We start from the raw sequence: 21,110 nt of genomic DNA on the forward strand, positions 1-21,110 counted from the left end.
TATCCATTCTGTGGAATGTTGGCAGCCATTGCTGATGGGTATCACAAAGACCATGCAGCAGCTCGGGAAAAGGCTTGTGGTATATATATCAGGTGAAAAAGTCAGACACAATATGGTATAACTCTAACTATGGAAAGCCCAGATAGAAAAATAGATTGGATCTATGATAACCTGAAGGGATAGGGTGGGGAGGGATGTGGGAGGGGCATTTAGGATGGAGGGGACACATGTATACCTATAGCCAATTCATACTGATGTGTGGGAGATACCATCACAATATAGTAAAGTAATTATCCTCCAATTAAGATAAATAAATGTTTTAAGATAAAGAAAAATAGATTGGAAAGAGTTTTAGAAAGATATCATTAGTGATTATGTTAGGATAACAGAGAATTGTGGGTAACTTTTTTTGGTACATGCTCCAAGTAAATTTTGTAGTTATATAAATTTGTGGTAGGCAGAATAATGATCCCTAAAGATTTCCACATCCTAACCCCTGGAATCTGGGCATGTGTTATCTTACATGGCAAAAGGGACTTTGTGAATGCAGATGTAAATTAAGGATTTTGAAATAGGGAGAGTATCCTAAATAGTCCAAGTGGGCTCAAAGTATTCACAAAGTTCTTTTAAAAAGGGAGGCACGAATATCATGGTCAGAGAAATATTACAGTATGTTAGATTGCTGGCTTTGAAAAGGGAAGAAAGTCACTATGAGCTAAGAAATTCAGGTGACCTCTAGAAATTAGAAAAGGCAAGAGAAAGATTCTTTTCCAGAGACTTCAGAAGGAACAGTCCTGCCAACATCTTGATTTTAGCCCAGAGAGACCCATTTCAGACTTCTGACCTCCAGAATTATGAGATAATAAGTGTGGGAGTTTTTTATTTTCTTATTGACGTATAGTTGATTTACAATGCTATTAAGTTTCAGGTGTACAATATAGTGATTCACAATTTTTAAAAATAATACTGCATTTATAGTTACAAAATATTGGCTATATTCTCTGTCCTGTATAATATATCCTTGCAGCTCATTTTATATATAATAGTTTGTAACTCTTAATCCACTGCCTCAAACTTGCCCCTCCCCACTTCCCTCTCCCCACTGGTAACCACCAGATTGTTTTCTATGTCTGTGAGTCTGTTTCTTTGTTGTTGTATCCACCAGTCTGTTTTATTTTTATTTTTGTCTGTGCCACAGGGCATGTGGGATCTTAGTTCCCCAGCCAGGGACTGAACCCATGCCCCCTGCAGTGGAAGCATGGAGCCCTAACCACTGGATCACCAGGGAATTTCTTGGTTCAGTTTTTAGATCCATGTATAAATGATAACGTACCTTATGTGTCTTTCTCTGTCAATAAATGTGTTGTTTCAAGCCATTAAATTTGTAGTAATTTGTTATGCAACAATAGGAAATGATTATAATATATATGATAAAACTGAAATGAATACTATACAATAAAAATTAATTTTCTAAAGTGTCAGCTATTACAAGAGTGTCACCAAACACAGTGGGATGATTATATGTTTTTTTTACCCTTACACCCATGAGATTTTCTCTTTGAATGAGGAAGAAGATTGATTTGTAGCATTGGCTTTGGAGGATCTGAATTTGCTTCTCAGCCCTTCAGCTGTGTGACCTTGGGCAAATTTCTAAAAAATGTTTTTGATCTCCTAATCTACATATATGTGGACCATGAAATATGATCATTTGCAGCTGCAGTGGGCCCCAAAAAGGTAGACTGCTTTTTTTTTCCTTAAATTTTTTTTTAATTTTAAAAATAATATAACATTACAAACAGAATCAAAAGTGTAGAGGAAAACTCTTTATTTATTGGGTAAAATTCCTTTAACCAAACACAACAATTCTTTTGTGCATTTCCTTCCAGTCTTTTGTTTCATATATACATTGAACCTTGGTTGGAAGTGACCAAAGCCCAACTCAAAGTTCAGTTCAGTTCAGTTGCACGGTTGTGTCCGACTCTTTGCGACCCCATGAACCGCAGCATGCCAGGCCTCCCTGTCCATCACCAACTCCCGGAGTTTATCCAAACTCAAGTCCATTGAGTCAGTGATGTCATCCAACCATCTCATCCTCTCTCGTCCCCTTCTCCTCCTGCCTTCAATCTTTCCCAGCATCAGGGTCTTTTCAAAAGAGTCAGCTCTTCACATCAGGTGGCCAAAATATAGGAGTTTCAGCTTCAACATCAGTCGTTCCAATGAACACCCAGGACTGATTTCCTTTAGGATGGACTGGTTGGATCTCCTTGCAGTCCAAGGGACTCTCAAGAGTCTTCTCCAGCAACACAGTTCAAAAGCATCAATTCTTTAGTGCTCAGCTTTCTTTATAGTCCAACTCTCACATCCATACATGACCACTGGAAAAACCATAGCCTTGACTAGATGGACCTTTGCTGACAAAGTAATGTCTCTGCTTTTTAATGTGCTGTCTAGGTTGGTCATAACTTTCCTTCCAAGGAGTAACCATCTTTTAATTTCATGGCTGCAGTCACCTTCTGCAGTGATTTTGGAGCCCAAAAAAATTAAGTCAGGTACTGTTTCCACTGTTTCCCCATCTATCTGCCATGAAGTGATGGGGCCGGATGCCATGATCTTAGTTTTCTGAATGTTGAGCTTTAAGCCAACTTTTTCATTCTCCTCTTTCACTTTCATCAAGAGGCTCTTTAGTTCTTCTGCACTTTCTGCCATAAGGGTGGTGTCATCTGCATATCTGAGGTTATTGATATAGCCTCAAAGTAGCTTAGGCAAAAAACAACAAAAAAGGAAATCTGTTGGTTCAATAACGGGGAAGGGTACTGGCTTTTGGAATATAGGTAGATTCAGGGACTTCCCTGGTGGCCTAGTTGCTAAGACTCTATGGTCCCAATGCAGGGGTCCGGGTTCAATCCCTCATTGCATACTAGATCCCACATGCTGCAACTAAGAGTTTGCATGATGCAACTAAGATCTGGCACAGTTAAATAAATAAATGGAAGTAAATATATTTTTTAAAAGGAATACAGCTAGATTCATGTGCTCAAGTGTTGTTGTTAGGGTCCTGTGTCTCTCCATGCCCCGGCTCTACTCTCTTCTGTGTGGCTTCAATATCAAGTGAGCTCTCTCTATATTGTGGGAAGAATTGCTAACAGCAAAGTGATCTTCTGTGGTCCTTAACAGCCCTTGATCAGAGGGGAAGACAAAGTATCCATGTACCAAATATCATTCTAAGTCTCTGACTGGCCTTCCATGGGTCACATGCCTTTCCCCTGGACATATAATGGTGGGAAGGGGAAATGGGTAACATGACTGTCTGGACTGGTGTCACTTGCCCACTCCTAAAAGAAGGGATTGGGAGAAACAGTGTGATCACCATACAACCAGGGGGAGGGGCAGTTCCTTTAGCAAACATGAGGTGTTGGACATGCAAAAACAGGAGCCATCCTCCATTCATACTTTATATCATGAGTAATTTGTACATCATTCCGTAGTCTTCATAATGATCAATTTAATAGATTTATGATTTCAGCATTCTATGGTTTGCCTGTCTGTCTGTGTGCATGCTCACAGTCGTGTCTGACTCTTTGCAACCCCATAGACTGTAGCCCACCAGGCTCCTCTGTCCATGGCATTTTCCAGGTAAGAATACTGGAGTGGGTAGCCATGCCTTCCTCCAGGGGATCTTCCCAACCCAGGATCGCACACTTGTCCCCTGCGTCTGCCGCTTTGGCAGGCAGATCCTTTACCAATGCACCACCTGGGAAGCCCAACCCTAGTTAAATACTGTTGGCTACTTAGGTTGCTATTAAAATTCCTCATTATAAATAATGCTGAAATGAACACTTTTTATGCAAATAATTTTCTCTATTGGTTAGATTATTTCTATAAGACAAGACTCCCAGAGGAGGGGTTGCTGGGTTAAAGGTGAGAACATCTCATTTTGACAAATTGTTTTCCAGAAAGTCTGCACAAATGTACAGGGAGTGGTGCAACTGCTGAGCATGAGAGGTAGAATTGCACTCATTCTCAGGCCTTCCACAGTGAGGTGGGCTAAAAGGACTCCACAAACCACTGTGTGCTGAGGCTATGGCCAAAGCAACAAACAGGCAATATACTTAACCTGCTTCAACCTGAGATGAAATGCAAACTCACTTGTAGTTAGGGAGATGCATATTAGAACAGTGAGATACCATCTTTCATTCATTTGATTGGTAAAACTTGAAAACACTGATAACATGCAGTGCTTGTCAGTCTGGGGACAGAAACAGCCTGATAGTCAGCTAATAGAAATAGGAATTATTACCACATTTTGAGAAAATAATCTAGCCATATGGATTAAAATTGACTTGAGAACATCCTCATTATATCACATAATTACCATTTCTTTTGTGGAGAGAAGTTTTTAATTTAATTGAAATACAGTTGATTCACAATATACAGCAAAGTGATTCAGTTATACCTATATATTCTTTTTCATATTCTTTTCCATTATGATTTATCACAGGATGTTGGATATAGGTCCTTGTGCTATACAGTAGGACCTTGTTGTTTATCTGTTTATGAAAAGTAGTTTGTATCTGCTAATCCCAAACTCCTGATTTATCCCTCCTCTCCTTTCCCTTTGATAACCATGTTTGCTTTCTATATCTGTAAATCTGTTTCTGTTTTGTAAATAAATTCATGATGTGTGTACTTTGTGTGTGTACTCAGTCGTGTCTGACTGTTTGCAACCTCATGGACTGTAGCCCGCCAGGCTTCCCTGTCCATGAAATTTTCCAGGCAAGAATACTGGAGTGGATTGCCATTTTCCTACTCCAAGGGATCTTCCCAATCCATGGATCAAATCCAAGTCTCTCCTGTCTGCTGCATTGGCAGGCGGATTCTTTACCACTGTGCCACCTGGGAAGCCCCAAATACTGGGGATGTTGGTATAAAACACAGGTTTGCAAAATTTCAATGAGTGTTTCTCCTCTTTTAGAAATTACAGCAGAAGCCCTTCAAAAAACCTAAATTTAGTGGGGACGTGGGTGGGGGAGGGGGCACATGGCTTGTGGGATCTTAACTAAGATCTCTTCCCTGACAAGGGATCAAACTCAGGCCCCTGTCAGTGAAAGCATCCAGTTCTTACTATTGGACTGCCAGGGAATTCCTGCAACAAACCTACTTTAAAAAAATTTCCAATAAATCTAATACCATGGGCAGGCAACTAGATTTAGTACTTACTTGTCTTCCTTATGCTGCTAAATACTGGAGTCAGATGTTTCCTGTTCACTCGCTCTGGTGTGTGTCACCAGGTTTGTGACTTCTTCCTGCACTGACAGAGTAAGTGATATTACATGGATTTCTCTTTCTCTTTCTGACTTACTTTACTTAGTATGATAATCTCTAGGTCCACCCATGTTGCTGCAAATGGCATTATTTCATTCTTTTTTATGGGTGAGTAGTATTCCATCACACACACACACACACACACACACGCACACGTGTGCACACACACACACATATATATATACACCACATCTTTATCCATTCATTTGTTGATGGACATTTGGGTTGTTTCCACATCTTGGCAATTGTAGATAGTGCTGTTGTGAACATAGGTGTGCGTGAATCTTTTTGAATTATAGTTTTGTTTGGATACATGTCAAAGAGTGGAATTGCTAGATCATATGACAACTCTTGAGTGTTTTGAGGAACCTCTATAGTGTTTTGTATAGTGGGTACACCAACTTACATCCCCACCAACGATGTGGGAGGGTTCTCTTTTCTTCACACCCTCTCTAGCATTTGTTATTTGTAGACATTTTAATAATGGCCATTCTGAGATGGGTGATGTGAGGCGGTACCTCATTGTAATTTTGATTTTCATTTCTCTAATAATTAGGGATGTTGAGTATCTTTCATGTACCTGTTGGTCATCTGTATGCCTTCTTTGGAGAAATGTCTCTTTAGGTCTTCTGCCCATTGTTTTGACTGTGTTGTCTGTTTTGTTATTGAGTGTATGAGCTGTTTGTATACTTTGAAAATTAAGCCATTGTTGGTCACATCATTTGCAAATGTTTTCTCTTAGCCCATAGGATGTCTTTTAGTTTTGTTTAAGTTTCTTTTGCTATACAAAAGCTTATAAGCTTGATTAGGTTCCATTTGTTTCTTTTTGCTTTTATTTCTATTGCTTCGGAAGACTGACCTAAGAAAATACTGGTATGATTTATGTCAGAGAATATTTTGCCTATGTTCTCTTCTAGGAGTTTTATGGTATCGAGTCTTATATTTAAATCTTAAAGTCATTTTGAGTTTATTTTTGTGTGTGGTGTGAGGGTGTGTTATAACTTTACTGATTTATATGTGGCTGTCCAGCTTTTCTAATCCTGCTTGCTTAAGAGACTGTCTTTTCTCCATTTTCTCATTCTTGCCCTCTTTGTCTAAGATCAGTTGACCACAGGTGTGTGGGTTTATTTCTGGGCTCCCTATTCTGCTCCATCAATCCACGTGTTTGTTTTTGTGCCAATATCATGCTGTCTTAATTACTAAAGCTTTGTACTGTTGTCTGAAGCCTGAAGGATTATGCTTCCTGCTTTGTTCTTTTTCCTCAGAACTGCTTTGACAATTCTACATCCCCAGAATTTATTCATCTTCTAACTGGAAGTTTGTGCCCTTTGACAAACATTACCTCTTCCCCCTCACCCCCACCCTCTCATAGGCATTATTCTATGCTCTGTTTCCATGAGTTAGGTTTTTTAGATTCTTTTTAACCTAAAATCTAATGTGAAAAACAATGTGCTTCCTAATACTTGAGAATTATGCTTTATTTGAGGCACTACTGAGGACTATAGCCTGGGAATCAGCTTTTCAGCTAGCTCTGAGGAACTGTTCCAAGGAGGTAAAGGAGGAGCCAGGATATAGAGGCATTTTCACTGGGAGGAAAAAAAAAAAAAAAACTCATGCAGTCAAACATCAAAAGATTACTGCCGGTCACAAAAACAGACATCTAAAGTTAAAGATTTTAGTGTTTCTCTTTGTATGAAAAGATGCAAGTCAGTCAGTTCAGTTGCTCAGTCGTGTCCAGCTCTTTGTGACCCCATGGACTGCAGCATGCCAGGCCTCCCTGTCCATCACCAACACCTGGACCTTGCTCAAACTCATGTCCATCAAGTCAGTGATGCCATCCAACCATCTCATCCTCTGTCGTCCCTTTCTCCTCCTGCTTTCAATCTTTCCCAGCATGGGGGTCTTTTCCAATGAGTCAGTTCTCCACATCAGGTGGCCAAAGGATCAGAGTTTCAGCCTCAGCATCAGTCCTTCCAATGAATATTCAGGACTGATTTCCTTTAGGACTGACTGGTTGGATCTCCTTGCAGTCCAAAGGACTCTCAAGAGTCTTCTCCAACACCACAGTTCAAAAGCATCAATTCTTCGGTGCTCAGCTTTCTTTATAGGCCAACTCTCATATCCATACATGATTACTAGAAAAACCTTAGCTTTAACTAGATAGACCTTTGTCAGCAAAGTAATGTCTCTGCTTTCTAATATGATTTCTAGGTTCTTCCAAGGAGCAAGCAACTTTTAATTTCATGGCTGCAGTCACCATCTGCAGTGATTTTTGAGCCCAAGAAAATAAATTCTGTCACTGTCTCCATTGTTTCCCCATCTATTTGCCATGGAGTGATGGGACCAGATGCCATGATCTTAGTTTTCTGAATGTTGAGTTTTAAGCCAACGTTTTCACTTTCCTCTTTCACTTTCATCAAGAGGCTGTTTAGTTCCTCTTCACTTTCTGCCACAAGTGTGGTGTCACCTGCATATCTGAGGTTATTGATATTTCTCCCAGCAATCTTGATTCCAGCTGGTGCTTCATCCAGCCCGGCATTTTGCATGATGTACTCTGCATTTAAGTTAAATAAACAGGGTGACAATATACAGCCTTGACGTACTCCTTTCCCAATTTGGAACCAGTCCGTTGTTCCATGTCGGGTTCTGTTACTTCTTGATCTGCATACAGATTTCTCAGGAGGCAGGTAAGGTGGTCTGGAATTCCCATCTCTTGAAGAATTTTCCACAGTTTGTTGTGATCAACACTGTCAAAGGCTTTGGTGTAGTCAATAAAGTAGAACACCACACAAGAGAACAACACAAAACAAGAGAAGACTTAGAAGACTCTACACATGGACATCACCAGATGGTCAACACCAAAATCAGATTGATTATATTCTTTGTAGCCAAATATGGAGAAGCTTTATACCGTCAGCAAAAACAAGACCTGGAGCTGACTGTGGCTCAGATCATGAACTCCTTATTGCCAAATTCAGACTTAAATTGAAGAAAGTAGGGAAAACCACTAGACCATCCAGGTATGACCTAAATCAAATCCCTTGTGACTATACAGGGGAAGTGACAAATAGATTCAAGGGATTAGATCTAATAGACAAAGTACCTGAAGAACTATGGACAGAGGTTCATGACATTGTATAGGAGGCAGTGATCAAGATCATCCCCAAGAAAAAGAAATGCAAAAAAGGCAAAATGGTTGTCTGAGGAGGGCTTACAAATAACTGAGAATAGAAGAGACGCTAAAAGCAAAGGAGAAAAGGAGATATACCCATTTGAACACAGAGTTCCAAAGAATAGCAAGGAGAGATAAGAAAGCCTTCCTCAGTGATCAGTGCAAAGAAATAGAAGACGCAAGAGTCTGGGCTTATTGAAATGATTCCTTTGATATCTACCTTAATTCCTTTGATATATTCCTTTGATATGTATCTAGGACCAGTACCCTGTTTTTCTCCATCTTGAACTTGCCTCAGGGTACGATTGCAGGGGCGACTGCAGTTCCAAATGGCTTCCTGGTTGCAACATCCTTTGTTTACTGCAATGGCACGTGACATTCTTCATCCACAATTCCATGTATAAGAGAGATCACACAATATTTTCTGTTGGTGTCACTTTCTCTTTCATTATAGCTCCCTGCATAAGTGAGATCTATCATATTTCTTTGGCCTTATATTCAAGAAGTGCCATACCCATCTTTGTCTTAACTAAACATTTGATATGGACTGTGTGGAGAGGCAGCTATCTCTAGGAGCTATTTCCCCACCTTTTTCTTTTTAGTAATAGATGCCACAGAGCCTATGATCATCCAGTTGAGATCACATAATCTAGCCTCCCTTATAGCTAGGTGTGATCAGTTGAATAAGTTTAGGCCGATAGGACATAAGTGGAAGGAATGTCTGCAAACTCCAGAGGTGAAGCCAGCAGATTTGTTCATCTAGTGACTTTGACCTTTGAGAAATACCAACGAATATCTGCTGGGCTCTTGTATTGAGAAGACAGAAACTGGGAGCCACAGGATGGGTGCTTTCTGTCATGGGGACAAGAAACAAGGAGATGTGGTTTGCAAAGGAAGGAGAATAGAGCAGATGCAAAACAAGAGGCAGGATGGGGATACTGTGAGGGCTGATGATGCTCAGAGGCAGCTCTCCCAGTCCTGGCTCTCATTCCTCATGAGTAAGGACATGCTACTCCTGCCCTTGGGTCCTTTTAATAGACTCCCTATTTTCCTTCAATGAATTTGGGATGGGAAGGAATCTTCTGCCAAAGGAGGATAAAGATCCTGTCACCTGAACAGCTGGCACATTCATTGGGTTGGTCTGAAGTAAGGGGAAGTCATGTGTTTCAAGTATCTTTCATTTATTCATTCATTACGTATTTATTGATTTTCGGGTACTGCACATGACAGCCCCAGGCTCAGCTTTCAGGGAACTCACAGCTGGGGTATGAGGTGGGGTGAAGAGTTATGTAGCACAAGCTGGGGAGCTCTCAGAGGCCTACTTGTCTCTGGTCTGATCCAGTCCCCTCTTCCAGTTTCTGAAATTTCCATCATTTGATTTCTCTCTTTTTTTAAAAAATTATTTCTTAATATTAGTGCCATACTCCCAGAAAGCCCAATTTAGAATGCAGATGTGTTAACTAGAAAGATGAGCACACTTTAGGACACAATATTGCTATGGTAAAGTGTAGGAAAGGACAGACATGATATATTTTGATGAGGAGATAGCCTGGAGCCTAGGTGTTGTCAAAAATAAGAGGAGGATGGCTGTAGGAGAAAGGGTATGGGAAGGAGAAGTTGAGAAGCATCTATTATTTCACCATTTTTCTCAGGTTTTGGCAGTATCCATGTCTAGAATATCTCTCTCTGGCAAGAAAGTGGGATTTACTATATTTATTTATTTATATTTGGCTGCACTGGGATTTAATTGCAGCATGTATAATCTAGGTCCCTGATCAGGGATTGAACCTGGATGCCCTGCATTGGGAGTATGGAGTTTTAGCAACTGGATCACCAGGGAAGTTCTGGGACTTACTATTTTGTATTCTAGGCTCTGATGTCACGCAGAACTGTGTTTGAATTCCAGCTGGTGACCTGCACCAAGTCACTTCTGAATTCTCAGCCTCAGTTTCCTTATCTATATAATGCAGAGAAAATACTCGCCTTACTGGATGGTGCTGGAAGTAAAAGATATTAATGTATCTAAAGAGCTCAGTAGAGAACCCAAGCACATTGGTTTTTCTCAGTGAATGTTAGTTCTTCCCTTAGTTGAATAATCCCAGTCATTTGACAACATTCAGGTCAAAGAGAAGAGAAACTTCAAATGGCTCTTTAGATCAGCAATAGAGATGAAAATTTGAGGGGAAATTTTATCCTTTTCAATAGAAAGAAAGAGAAAATTAGCCCAGTCTCATTCAGTTGGTATTCCACAACCACATTTCTCAATATTCTACTTTCTAGTATTCTATAGTATTTCTCTTCCTGGCCTGTTTTAGCCCCATTCAGTCAAGCCTAACTAACCCCCTCTATGTCAGAGATAAGGGGTCATAGAGTTCTTCCCTTAATTTTCTGTTTTCTCAAAGTATCGGCTTTTGGTGCCCAAGGGAATCAGGAAATGAGGGAGTTTCCTTTTCTGGGAAACAGATAGTTAAAAATAATGATTTATTGAGTACTGGCTGTGTGCCAGGCAAATGGGCTCTGCATCTAACATGGTTTCTTTAATCTTTACAATAATCCTGTGAGTAGGGATTACTATCACATATTTATAGAGCCCTATAGGGTTGCTTTGAGGATGTTTGACAAGTGCTTAGAACACTTAGATTCAATAAATAATGCTGGTGTTGGTTTAGTTCCTAAGTCGAGTCAGACTCTTGTGACCCCATGGACTATATATAGCCTGCCAGGCAACTGTCCATGGGATTTCCCAGGCAAAAATACTGAAGTGGGTTGCCTTTTCATTCTCCAGAGGATCTTCCCAACCCAGGGAATGAACCCACATCTCCTGCATTGGCACTTGGATTCTTTACCACTGAGCCACCAGGGCCTTCCCTCAGTAGATGTTAGCTGTCCTTATACTATTATTTTCAGTGAAGAAATTCAGGCTCAGGTTGGTTAAGATACTCACCTAAAGTCACACAGCTAGAAGGCTGAAGAAGGATCCCAGATCTTGCTGTGCAATGTACAATGTATGAAGTCAATGTGAGAGACCCACTCTGTTTTACAACATCTTGATTGAAATAACAAAGCACTAATCAATTGGAACAAGGACCAAAGTTTCAACCCTATTTTAGCCTGACAGTCCAGTGAATGTTCATCATAATTTTGGGCCAAAACATTTCCTGCCTTCCTGATCTCCTCCCTGTATAGATGCTAACTTTAATCCTTCCAGCTCCCAGAGCACAGCCTTACAAGACTCAGCTGCTTTTCCACACACATCTCCACAAACCATTAGCGAATACTAAGATGTATATCTATGTTGTACCCTGCACTTCCTCTTGGCCCCCTGGGATTGTTCTAGGGAAGGGCATCGATCCCAGCTTGGCCAATTAGCACGTTTCCCCTCTTAATTTCAAACTTGAATTAAGAATGATAGTCCCTTTCTAATGGTGGAAATAGTAAGATGGAAAACTTGGGAGTGCTGTGTTTTCTGATCTGTGAAGAAAGTCAGTCTTGAAAGAAACTGAAGCCAATGTAACAAGGGAAGCAAAGATGCAGCAAGGGAATTCTGGTGGTGCTGAAGTTCTTGGTTCTACAAGTTCCCGAAGCCTCGGTTTACTGTCCCCCACCACCTGATTTTGACTATTGACATTTTTTTGGATTCCTTAAGCTAATTCTTTTCTTTGCCAAGCAAGTTCAGGCAGCAAGTTTCTGTCACTTTCTTTTATGGTATTCAGAACATTCTATTAATAATTGTGTTACAATTATTTGTATATACTTCCCCTCTACTACTTTCTTTCTAGAACAAAGATATGCCTTGTTCATCTTATTCCCACTGTGCTACCATAGTGTCTGGTATGGGAAGCACTATATACATGTTCCCTTCTTCTTCCCTTCTCAATGGAGGCACCCTTTTCCCCCTGTAGCTTCATTTTCTTTTCTCAGGATGAATGTTCCATTCCCTGCTACTGAGTGAGAAAAACTGTCTGCTTCAGGCAGTTGTGTTTTGATGAAACAACACTCACAAACTGTTGTAAAAATAAGCTAATTTACCTAAAAATGGTAATTTAATTACAGCCTTAAGAAACTAATGAGGGGAGTGAATACTGGTGAGATAATGGGTGGTCCTGCTATAGGTGATATTTCATTTAGAATGTGAATTTCTAGCAGGAACTCTGTAAAGTTTCCATTCAATGACAAGGGACTCCATTTCCAAAAGAACTACCTGTCAAACTTGTGGTCCTATTTTTAGTTTCCCTGCTTCCCTTGAAACCTCTTTGGCAGATCAGTGATTCGTTAGGGAGAAAAGATGTACCAAGTGGGAGAAAATAGGTACGGAGTGTGTTCTCATATGTAGATACATTGAATAAAAATTCTAGGCAACTTTTGTGACCTGGAGGTTGGTATTTTGAGAATACATTATTATCAGAATATGTAACTTTTCCGTTTAGCTATCAGCTCCAGGGTGAAGTTCTATCTAGAAATTTCTTTTTTGAGACTATTTATTTTCTGCACAATCTTTTAGCTCATATCATACTGCTTTTTATTGATGGCTGGTTTTGTTTGTTTGTTCCATACAAGTCTAAAATAATTTTAATTAGTCCTTGGGTTTGGTCAGTTTCCAATTTACGAGTTCCCAGTGAAAATTGCAATGGGTTATACTCTGTTTAAAGAATGATGTATTCCAGAGGACCTACTAAAACATCTATCATACATCTATAAATATCAAGTTACAATAAATATTTCACCCTTCCTTTGGATCCTGCTTCTCTTGTGGAGTGGTAAGGTAAATGAGTTTCAGAAGTTGGGTGTCTAACTTTACAATTTTGCTCATTCCATCAACAAAACATACAGGGGAATGGAATCCACATTGTTGGTGATTTAGCTATCTTTTCATGGACATTTATCTCCATCTTCACTTTTCAGGACCCAAATGGCATGGACCTGCTTCGTACAGCCTATAGTTTCAGCATGAAGTCTTATACACAGCAGGCACCAATAAATGTGAGAAATAATTGAATAATACATACACTCTCTTGAAACATGCTTAAGAATAGTGCTGATATCTATCTCAAAATCTTCTTGTAAAAAAAAAAAGTGGAATATAAAGAAACACATACAAATAAGGTATTGTTTTCACATTTTGGAAAAGCTTGTCTGATAGGCAGTATGACTTGGACCAGAAAGACTGGCTGAAGGAAACTCCTGGAGACCAAGTATGTGAAGGGGAATGTATTCTTCTCTGGTGTTTAAACAGAAGCTGTAAGAACAAAATGTTTCTAATGAAGATACCACTGCTTTTTCCCTCCATTAATTCCATCTTTCTTCAAAGCTAATGGGTATATACAATGACTCCACATCAAAGGCTCTTTTCTAATTGTTTAGGAGATGTGAGTTTTATTAAAACAAAGCAAAATTCACAGCCTACAACAGAGCAATTTCTTGAAGTTATTTTGGGGTTGATTTACGAATCACTCTTTAGGAAATGGGCTGGATCCTCATGCTGTGTGCTATCCTTCTAAACCTTCTCCAAGAAGTGTTTCAGCCCTATCCTTCCTCTCACTCAATTCTTCTCCCCATACCCTTGTCACTTGCAGTCTCCTCACACTGTATTATACTAATCAATTTTCTTCCCTTCCCCCTCCCATTACACCATAAGCTCATTGAAGGTAGGTATTAAAGCTTGCTCAACTTAGTGTATTCTGTGTCTTGCACAAGTGCCTGATTTATGATAGGCATTCAACAAAGATCTGTTAAATGAATGAATGAAAATAATGCATCATATCTGTAGAGTTTTAGGCTTACAAGTACTTTCCTGTGTTATTTGACTCCCACGATACCCCAAGGCAGGCAAGATATCCATTATTGGCCCTATTTGCAGATGTTAGAGGAGATTCAGAAAGGCTGTGTAAACTGAGGGCAGATAAGCTGCAATTTCAGGAGACATCAGGACTCACGATTGTGGATTCCTGTTCTGGAGCCCAAAACAAACTAACTCCCTGAATCCTTTCAACTTTCTCCCTGTTCTGCCTCCACCCTTCACTCCTCTGTTGGTTCCTTTCACCTGTGACTTAGCCCCACTTTTTATTTCAGTTCAGTTCAGTTGCTCAGTTGTGTTCGACTCTTTGCGACCCCATGAACGGTAGCACGCCAGGCCTCCCTGTCCATCACCAGCTCCCGGAGTTTACCCAAACTCGTGTCCATTGAGTCGGTGATGCCATCCAACCATCTCATCCTCTGTCGTCCCCTTCTCCTCCTGCCCTCAATCTTTCCCAGCATCAGAGTCTTTTCAAATGAGTCAGCTCTTCGCATCATATTCCCCATATGCAGATGAAAGATGAAAAAAATGTATTTTTCTCTTGATTTTCCACTTCCTCTATCTGGGACCTTCTGGCTGAGTTGTAGGGTTGTGGAGTATATGGTATGAGATGGGGATGATGTGTGTGTGAGAAAAGATGTGGCTGGTTGTGGTGGTCAGAGTGTGTAGCTCTGAGATCAGGGCAGGAGCCTATAAAGATGAGGCCTTGGCTTTTAGTTCCCTTTATTTCCACCAGCTCCTCATGACCCCACCCCCTCATCTCCAACATTTTTCTCCAGGGGAAATTTGAATAAAATCAACTGGTAGAGTTTGGAGTATGATGCTGATTATGAGACTTCAGTAGATGTTTTTGTTTCTAACAAATATTTATTTGGCTGCACTGGGTCTTAGTTGTGGCACATCTGATCTTCGATCTTCACTGCGGAATATGGAATCTTTTAGTTTTGGCATGAGAAGTTTTTAGTCTAGTTCCTTGACCAGGGATCGAACCCAGGCCCCCTGCCACTGGATCACTGGGGAAGTCCTCAGCAGATGTTGATTTGAGTATTAAAAGAGTGGCCAGGAAAGGGAGGGGAGGGATGAAGGTGAGGGTGGAAGGAATTCAGGGCTTACTTGCTGATGTTATTTGTATTTCATAATTGTATGCAATTGGAGTCAACTGTATCCCTTTCTCCTTTCCACACTGTCCTGAGCTGGGAAGCTAAAAAGAGGGCAAAGGAGGGAATGTCTCAATAGGCCTTTAAAATAAGTGGAGTTCTAGTGAAGTTTTACAAATTCAAGAAAAATGGAATGTCATGGGATGCTTCGAGTGGCACTGATGCTTACATCATCAACAAGCTAAAATGAGGCTGGCAAGGGAGCTTGTTAACCTTGTTTCAGCTTTACACACAATACCCAGATCATAAAGCACTGGCAACAATGACATCACTGCACAGATACCCACTCCCTCACATCTAGTTTACCAGTCATACATTTCACAGGTAGAAACTTAAAAAGTTACACACACAATAAGGCTTAGCATTTAATGATTAATGTGTCAAGAGATTTATATATATATTATTTTTCACAGACACCCTGTGATAATAAGAACTAATGAGTTAACAAATAAAAAGACCTCTGAGGTTCAGAGAGGTCAAGCAACTTGTCCAAAGTCACACACCTGGTGAGTGGGACTCCAGAATTCCCTCTCACCTATGTTTGACAGTAAATTATTTGACAGTGAGTCAAGTAACTCTTGGGCTAAACTGCTTTCCATATATCCAAGGGGCAAGCACTCCCTTTTCTGCCTATACCACAATTCTTTTACATTAGTGACATCTACATGGCCTGTATGTTGTACATTGCTCATATGTCCCCAGTTAGATTGTGAGGGCAAAGATCGGCTCCATGATCTCAGTCAGTGACACATATTGGTGCTTGTTAGAAAATTCCCAACAAAGGATACCAGGATGGTGGCTAAAAATGCAGTCTTGGAGTCAGACAGGTACAGAAGGAAGAAGCGGCCAGGTACAGTCATTCGACAATTTAATGAGCACCTAGACAGGTGTTAGGTGCTGGGGGACACAGTGGTGACTAAGCCAGTCACGGTCCCTTCACTCAGAAGACTTCATTGTAGAGGTCGAGATCAAGGTCATAATTTACCCGTGCTGCTCAGGAGAAAAAAAAAATAAGAGAGTTGTCGCGGGCCCCAGCGTCTGCGGGGTTTTGGCATTCCTGTAGCGCGAAGACACGAATAATAAGCTAGAACTCAGTCAAGTGAAACGCTTTCACGTGCCTGAACCTGACGTCCGTAAGTCTTGAGCTGGTTGTCGTGGGAGATAAAGCACACTGAGCGCGTCGCGCGCGTCCGAGATAAAGGGGTGTGGCCGCCCAGCCCCTGCAGCCAGTTTTTCCCGGCGTCCCTCCATCCTGCAGCACCAGGTGGCGGGGCCACCACGAGGAAAAGGGGGCGCGCTGGCCGCCCCCCTACTCCTCACCGCCCTTTATGAAAAGCTCCTGTGTTCATAAGCTGAATGCGAGCAGTGCAGACTCCGCGAGGGCTAAAAGGTGAGGGCTGCGCCGCGGCGGGGTGTTCGCAGAAGCTAGTCTCCCCACCCCCATCCATTAAATCTCCGTCCCTTTTGCTGTCCTCCAGCAACCTCGCTCGTGCGCTCCTCCCCCAGTCGCTCTCGCCTCCCGCGCTGGGTCTGGTGGGCGGGGCGAAGGCTCCAAACTGCGCGAGAGTTCCGCCCAAGTCCCGCGAGACTCGCCTGCCGCCGCTGCCGCCGCCTCTTACGTCTTTCCCTTTGACAAGTCGCCGCTGCTGCAGCAAAAATAAAGGACGCGGCCACCGCAGCCGCTGCCGCGGGTCGCCGGAGCCCTGCCCCACCCCCGTCAGCTCTGGAGCCGCGTATGGTAACGCCTCCTCTCTGCCCTCCTGGCCGCCTGTGCGTGCGTCCCGCCGGCCCGGCATGGCCGGCCGGAGCCGTTCGGGAGCCACCGCCGAGAGGGGCCGCCGGGGTCCCGGGTGGGCGGCAAGCGAAGGCCTGAGGAAACTCTCCTGGCGCGGTGCGGCTCCCTCGCCCTCTGAGGCCTCTTGCCGCCCAGGCGCCTGCAGAGCTGCGTTGGAAGCCGAGCTGCCGGCCCCAGAGGGCGGAGGGACCCGCCCCTCCAGCGGCTTGCTACCTGTCCCCTGGCCCTCGGTGGTCGCGTCGCTGACCTTCTTCCCCACCCCTTTATCCGCTAACGAGAGCCCCGCCCCCGGCCAGGGCTTGGACCGGGGCGGGCGGTGGGGTGGGGTGGAGTGGCGGCCCGACTCTTTTTCGGGATCCGAGAAGAGCCGCGACCCCGGTGCCCCACCGTTATCCTCTGCCTTTTGAGGGGTGGAGGTTGAGACGACGTGCCTTTCAACCCTTTTCTATGCCTTTTGGGTGGGGAAGGCATCATCTGGTAAACCTTTCTCTGAATCTTCCGCCTCATTATTTATAAAGCTTCTGCTACCAGGAAAGGAGAAGAGATGCATTGTTAAGTCTCTGGGGTGAGATGAGGAGGATGATGACAGGAGCTGTCTCAAAGAACACGGTGAAACCTTTTTTGTGATGGGTGGCAGGTTCATGGGAGACACGAGGAGGACCAGAGCTGATACCACCTCCCACCTCTCCCAGTAGGTTATGTAAAAGACATGCTATGCATCGTAGAGAGCTGTAAAACACAGGGACGGACTTTGCCTTAATTCAAAAACGATTTCTGTTAATACTGTAGAAAATAAGGATACTCAGAATAACAGGAAATACCAAATCTGAGCAAACTAACCTGTCCTTGTAATTCCGTTTTCAGAGGTAGCATGTCAAGCTTAACCTTCTGGTTTGTTTCCTAACAGACACTTTAATTTTTCAAATCGTGTTTGACTCATCCTTGATTGGGACTTCCAAAACTGTTTTGTTTTATTTGAGTCACTTCTTAGGCTTGCTTGATTAAAATTGGCTACTACTTCATTAGCACTGGCTGTACTCGGTCATCACTATCTCTTTCATTGGGCCCTCTTCCAAAATGATTGTTAGCTAAATGCTCTTGAAAAATAAAATATTAAAAATTATCAACTTGATCTAATACATATGTGTTTTTACAGTTCTGCCTGTGGTGACGGTGCTGTAAAGGAGTAGTGTTTGTGAAAAGCAAATAAACTTTGATTATTCATGGTGGGAAGAAACCTGTTTACCATAAGGTTTTATAAAATTGACTTCTATTGGTTATTTTTAGACCAAAATCATTAGGTGACATTGTATGTTTCATAGTGCTTTTGTGATTGGAATGGGATGGACATGTGTCTTTGATTATGTAGATTTCAGTTAGTGTTTATGCAAGCAAAATTGAGTGTCCTAGGTGTCTGTACGCATATATGTGTATGTATATACACATGTGTATTAAGCACCTGCACACGTTTGTAAATCTTGGAAGTGAGTTAAAATGGATCATTATATTATTTGAGGAAAGAAAGCATTAGGGGGAGGAAAGAATTGTCTTGTAATAATTCCCTCAAGTCACGTGGTGGTTGTATATGGCAGAATGAGACACCTAGGGATGTTGAAACTCTGGATGCTTTTAAAAGTAGGATAGATTGTCATCTATTTGGGGTTGTCATCGGAATGAATTAAGTGACCTATTAAGGCCTCTTATAATTCTAAACTTTTTATGAATTTTGCTTTCCCTAAGGTTCTTATCACTTTGCTTCTTAAGTTTCTAGTCATGCTGTTTGCATGTGACACTTAGCCATTCATTCGCTGGTCATGTACTCCATTCCCAGTGCAGCCATCCTGGTGGCGTGTGGAGGAGAAAGCAAATGTGAACACGTCACTTAAGCTCTTTGTTAGTATTACATAGACATATGAAAATCCTATTTGATTGAAGCAATTGAAGAAGACTTGATTAGGCTGGGTTGGTTAGTAAAGGATGCAAATAATAAATACAATAGAATTCTAGTGTCCCAAGCATTTTTTCCTAGAAAAAGACTAAAGTACACAATATTTGAAATTTTTAAAAAAGACTACATACATTGAATGGCTGATTTTTTAAAATAACAGATTTTCAGAACTTAAAATAACAAAAGTGATGACTTTGTGGTTTAGGGTGTGGAGAGAAGTTTGTATTAGGATAAAAGCAAATTGTGAAAAAAAGCTTGTATTTTGTGGTTGGACAGCTGTGTAATAATAAGTAACAAACTTACTATAATCTATTGATAATTTTTTATGAAAATAAAACTTTGGCTTAACAGACGAATGTGTTATTATGGGTACACACTGCAGATTATCATGATACTAAAAATGTAAAGATTGGTCATTTTAAAAGTTTGCAAAGCCAGTAAAGTTGCAACAGCAGCAGATTTTTTTGACTAAAAAATGTAGAAGGTGTAAAAAAAAACAAAGTAGGTAATTTACTTTTTAGATGCTAGATCTGATTTTTATGATTTTAGTTTGTTCTGCTGTCACTTACTGGACCCTTTAAATTAATGTGAATATTAAATTCCAGATGAGATCCCTGAGCAAGGAATTAAGACAGTTGCATAAAATGATCAATTGATGGACTTTATTTATTTTTAACTTTTGAAATTCCCAGGTGGCTCAGTGATAAAGAACCTGCCTGCCATTGCAGGGGACAAAGGAGACACGGGTTCGATCCCTGGGTCAGGAAGATCTCCCGGAGGAGGAAATGGCACCCCAGTCTAGTATTCTTGCCTGGAAAATCCCATGGACAGAGGAGCCTAGTGGGCTACAGTCTGTGGGCTCTATAGTCAGTGGGGTTGCAAAGAGTCAGACATGACAACACACACACACACACACACACACACCACATTTATTTTTAACTGTATTTTGAAATAATGTTAGACTTACAGAAATGTTGCAGAAGATAGTACAAAAGGTTCCAGATTCCCTTCAAATAGCATCCTCTACTGTTGAGGACTTACATAACAATGATCAAACCCAGGAAATTTGCATTGGTGAAATATTATTAATTAAACTACAGACTTTATTTGAATGTCACCTGTTTTTTCCCCAGTGTTTTTTTTTTTTCCTTCTCTTCCAGAATCTAATCCAGGATCCCACATTTCATTTAGTTGTTACATTTTTCTCGTCTCGTCTCCTCCGATCTGTGACAGTTCCTCTGTTTTTCCTTTTCTTTCATGACCTTGACACTTCTGATGAGTACTAGTCCATTATTTAGTATAATTTTTCTCAGTTTGGGTTTGTCATGTTTTTCTCAGGATGAGATTGAGGTTCTGTATGTTTGCAAGAAAACTACAGAAGGGATGTGTCTTCAGTGCATGATATTAGAGGGTACGTGGTGTTGATGTGTCTTATTGCTAGTGATATTTTAACCTTGATTGCTTAAGGTGACCTCTGCTGTATTCTCCACTATAAAGTTACTTTTCTTCTTTTTATAGTTGATACATAATCTTAGGGGGAGGTAGTTTGAGACTATGGTGATATACTGTTACTCCTTAAATTTTCTCCCACTGATTTTAGCAACCATTGGTATATATTGTCTGCAGCAGTTATTATTGTGATATTTTTCCTGCCGGTGATTTTGTACTTCCCTCATTCCTGAAAGAGATGTCCCTTCCTCATTTGTTTGTTAAATTATCTATTTTGATGAGTGTGACTTCATGGATATGTATTCTAAAGATTCTAATCCAATAGTGTCATTATTTTGTTGCTCAGATTCTTCCAGTTTTGGCCATTAGGAACTCATTCCAGTTGGCCTCCACCCTTGTTTTAGCACTTCCTTATACTCGGGCACCACAGGCTATAGTCTGTGCTCATCTTGTAATTTTCCTTGTATCTGTCC

General features: G+C 41.3%; 1 protein-coding gene across 20 annotated transcripts in view; it reads left to right on the forward strand.

Annotated features, from left to right (window-relative positions):
• Positions 1 to 16,252: 16,252 nt before the first annotated feature.
• HERC1 (HECT and RLD domain containing E3 ubiquitin protein ligase family member 1) overlaps positions 16,253 to 21,110 on the forward strand; it is a 208,431-nt gene continuing 203,573 nt past the window's right edge. For 14 of the 20 annotated variants that reach the window (XM_081507444.1, XM_081507448.1, XM_081507449.1 and 11 more), the window contains exon 1: positions 17,065 to 17,183. The gene's annotated coding sequence lies outside the window, so the exon portion shown is untranslated. Of the gene's footprint in view, positions 16,836 to 17,064; positions 17,184 to 17,524; positions 17,932 to 21,110 lie in introns of those variants that run through there. The other 6 variants (XM_081507446.1, XM_081507454.1, XM_081507461.1 and 3 more) reach the window with 2 other exon arrangements.

The sequence above is a fragment of the Giraffa tippelskirchi genome, chromosome 7, assembly GCF_054371585.1.
Source record: "Giraffa tippelskirchi isolate mGirTip1 chromosome 7, T2T-mGirTip1v1.2.pri, whole genome shotgun sequence".
Classification (NCBI taxonomy): Eukaryota; Metazoa; Chordata; class Mammalia; order Artiodactyla; family Giraffidae; genus Giraffa; species Giraffa tippelskirchi.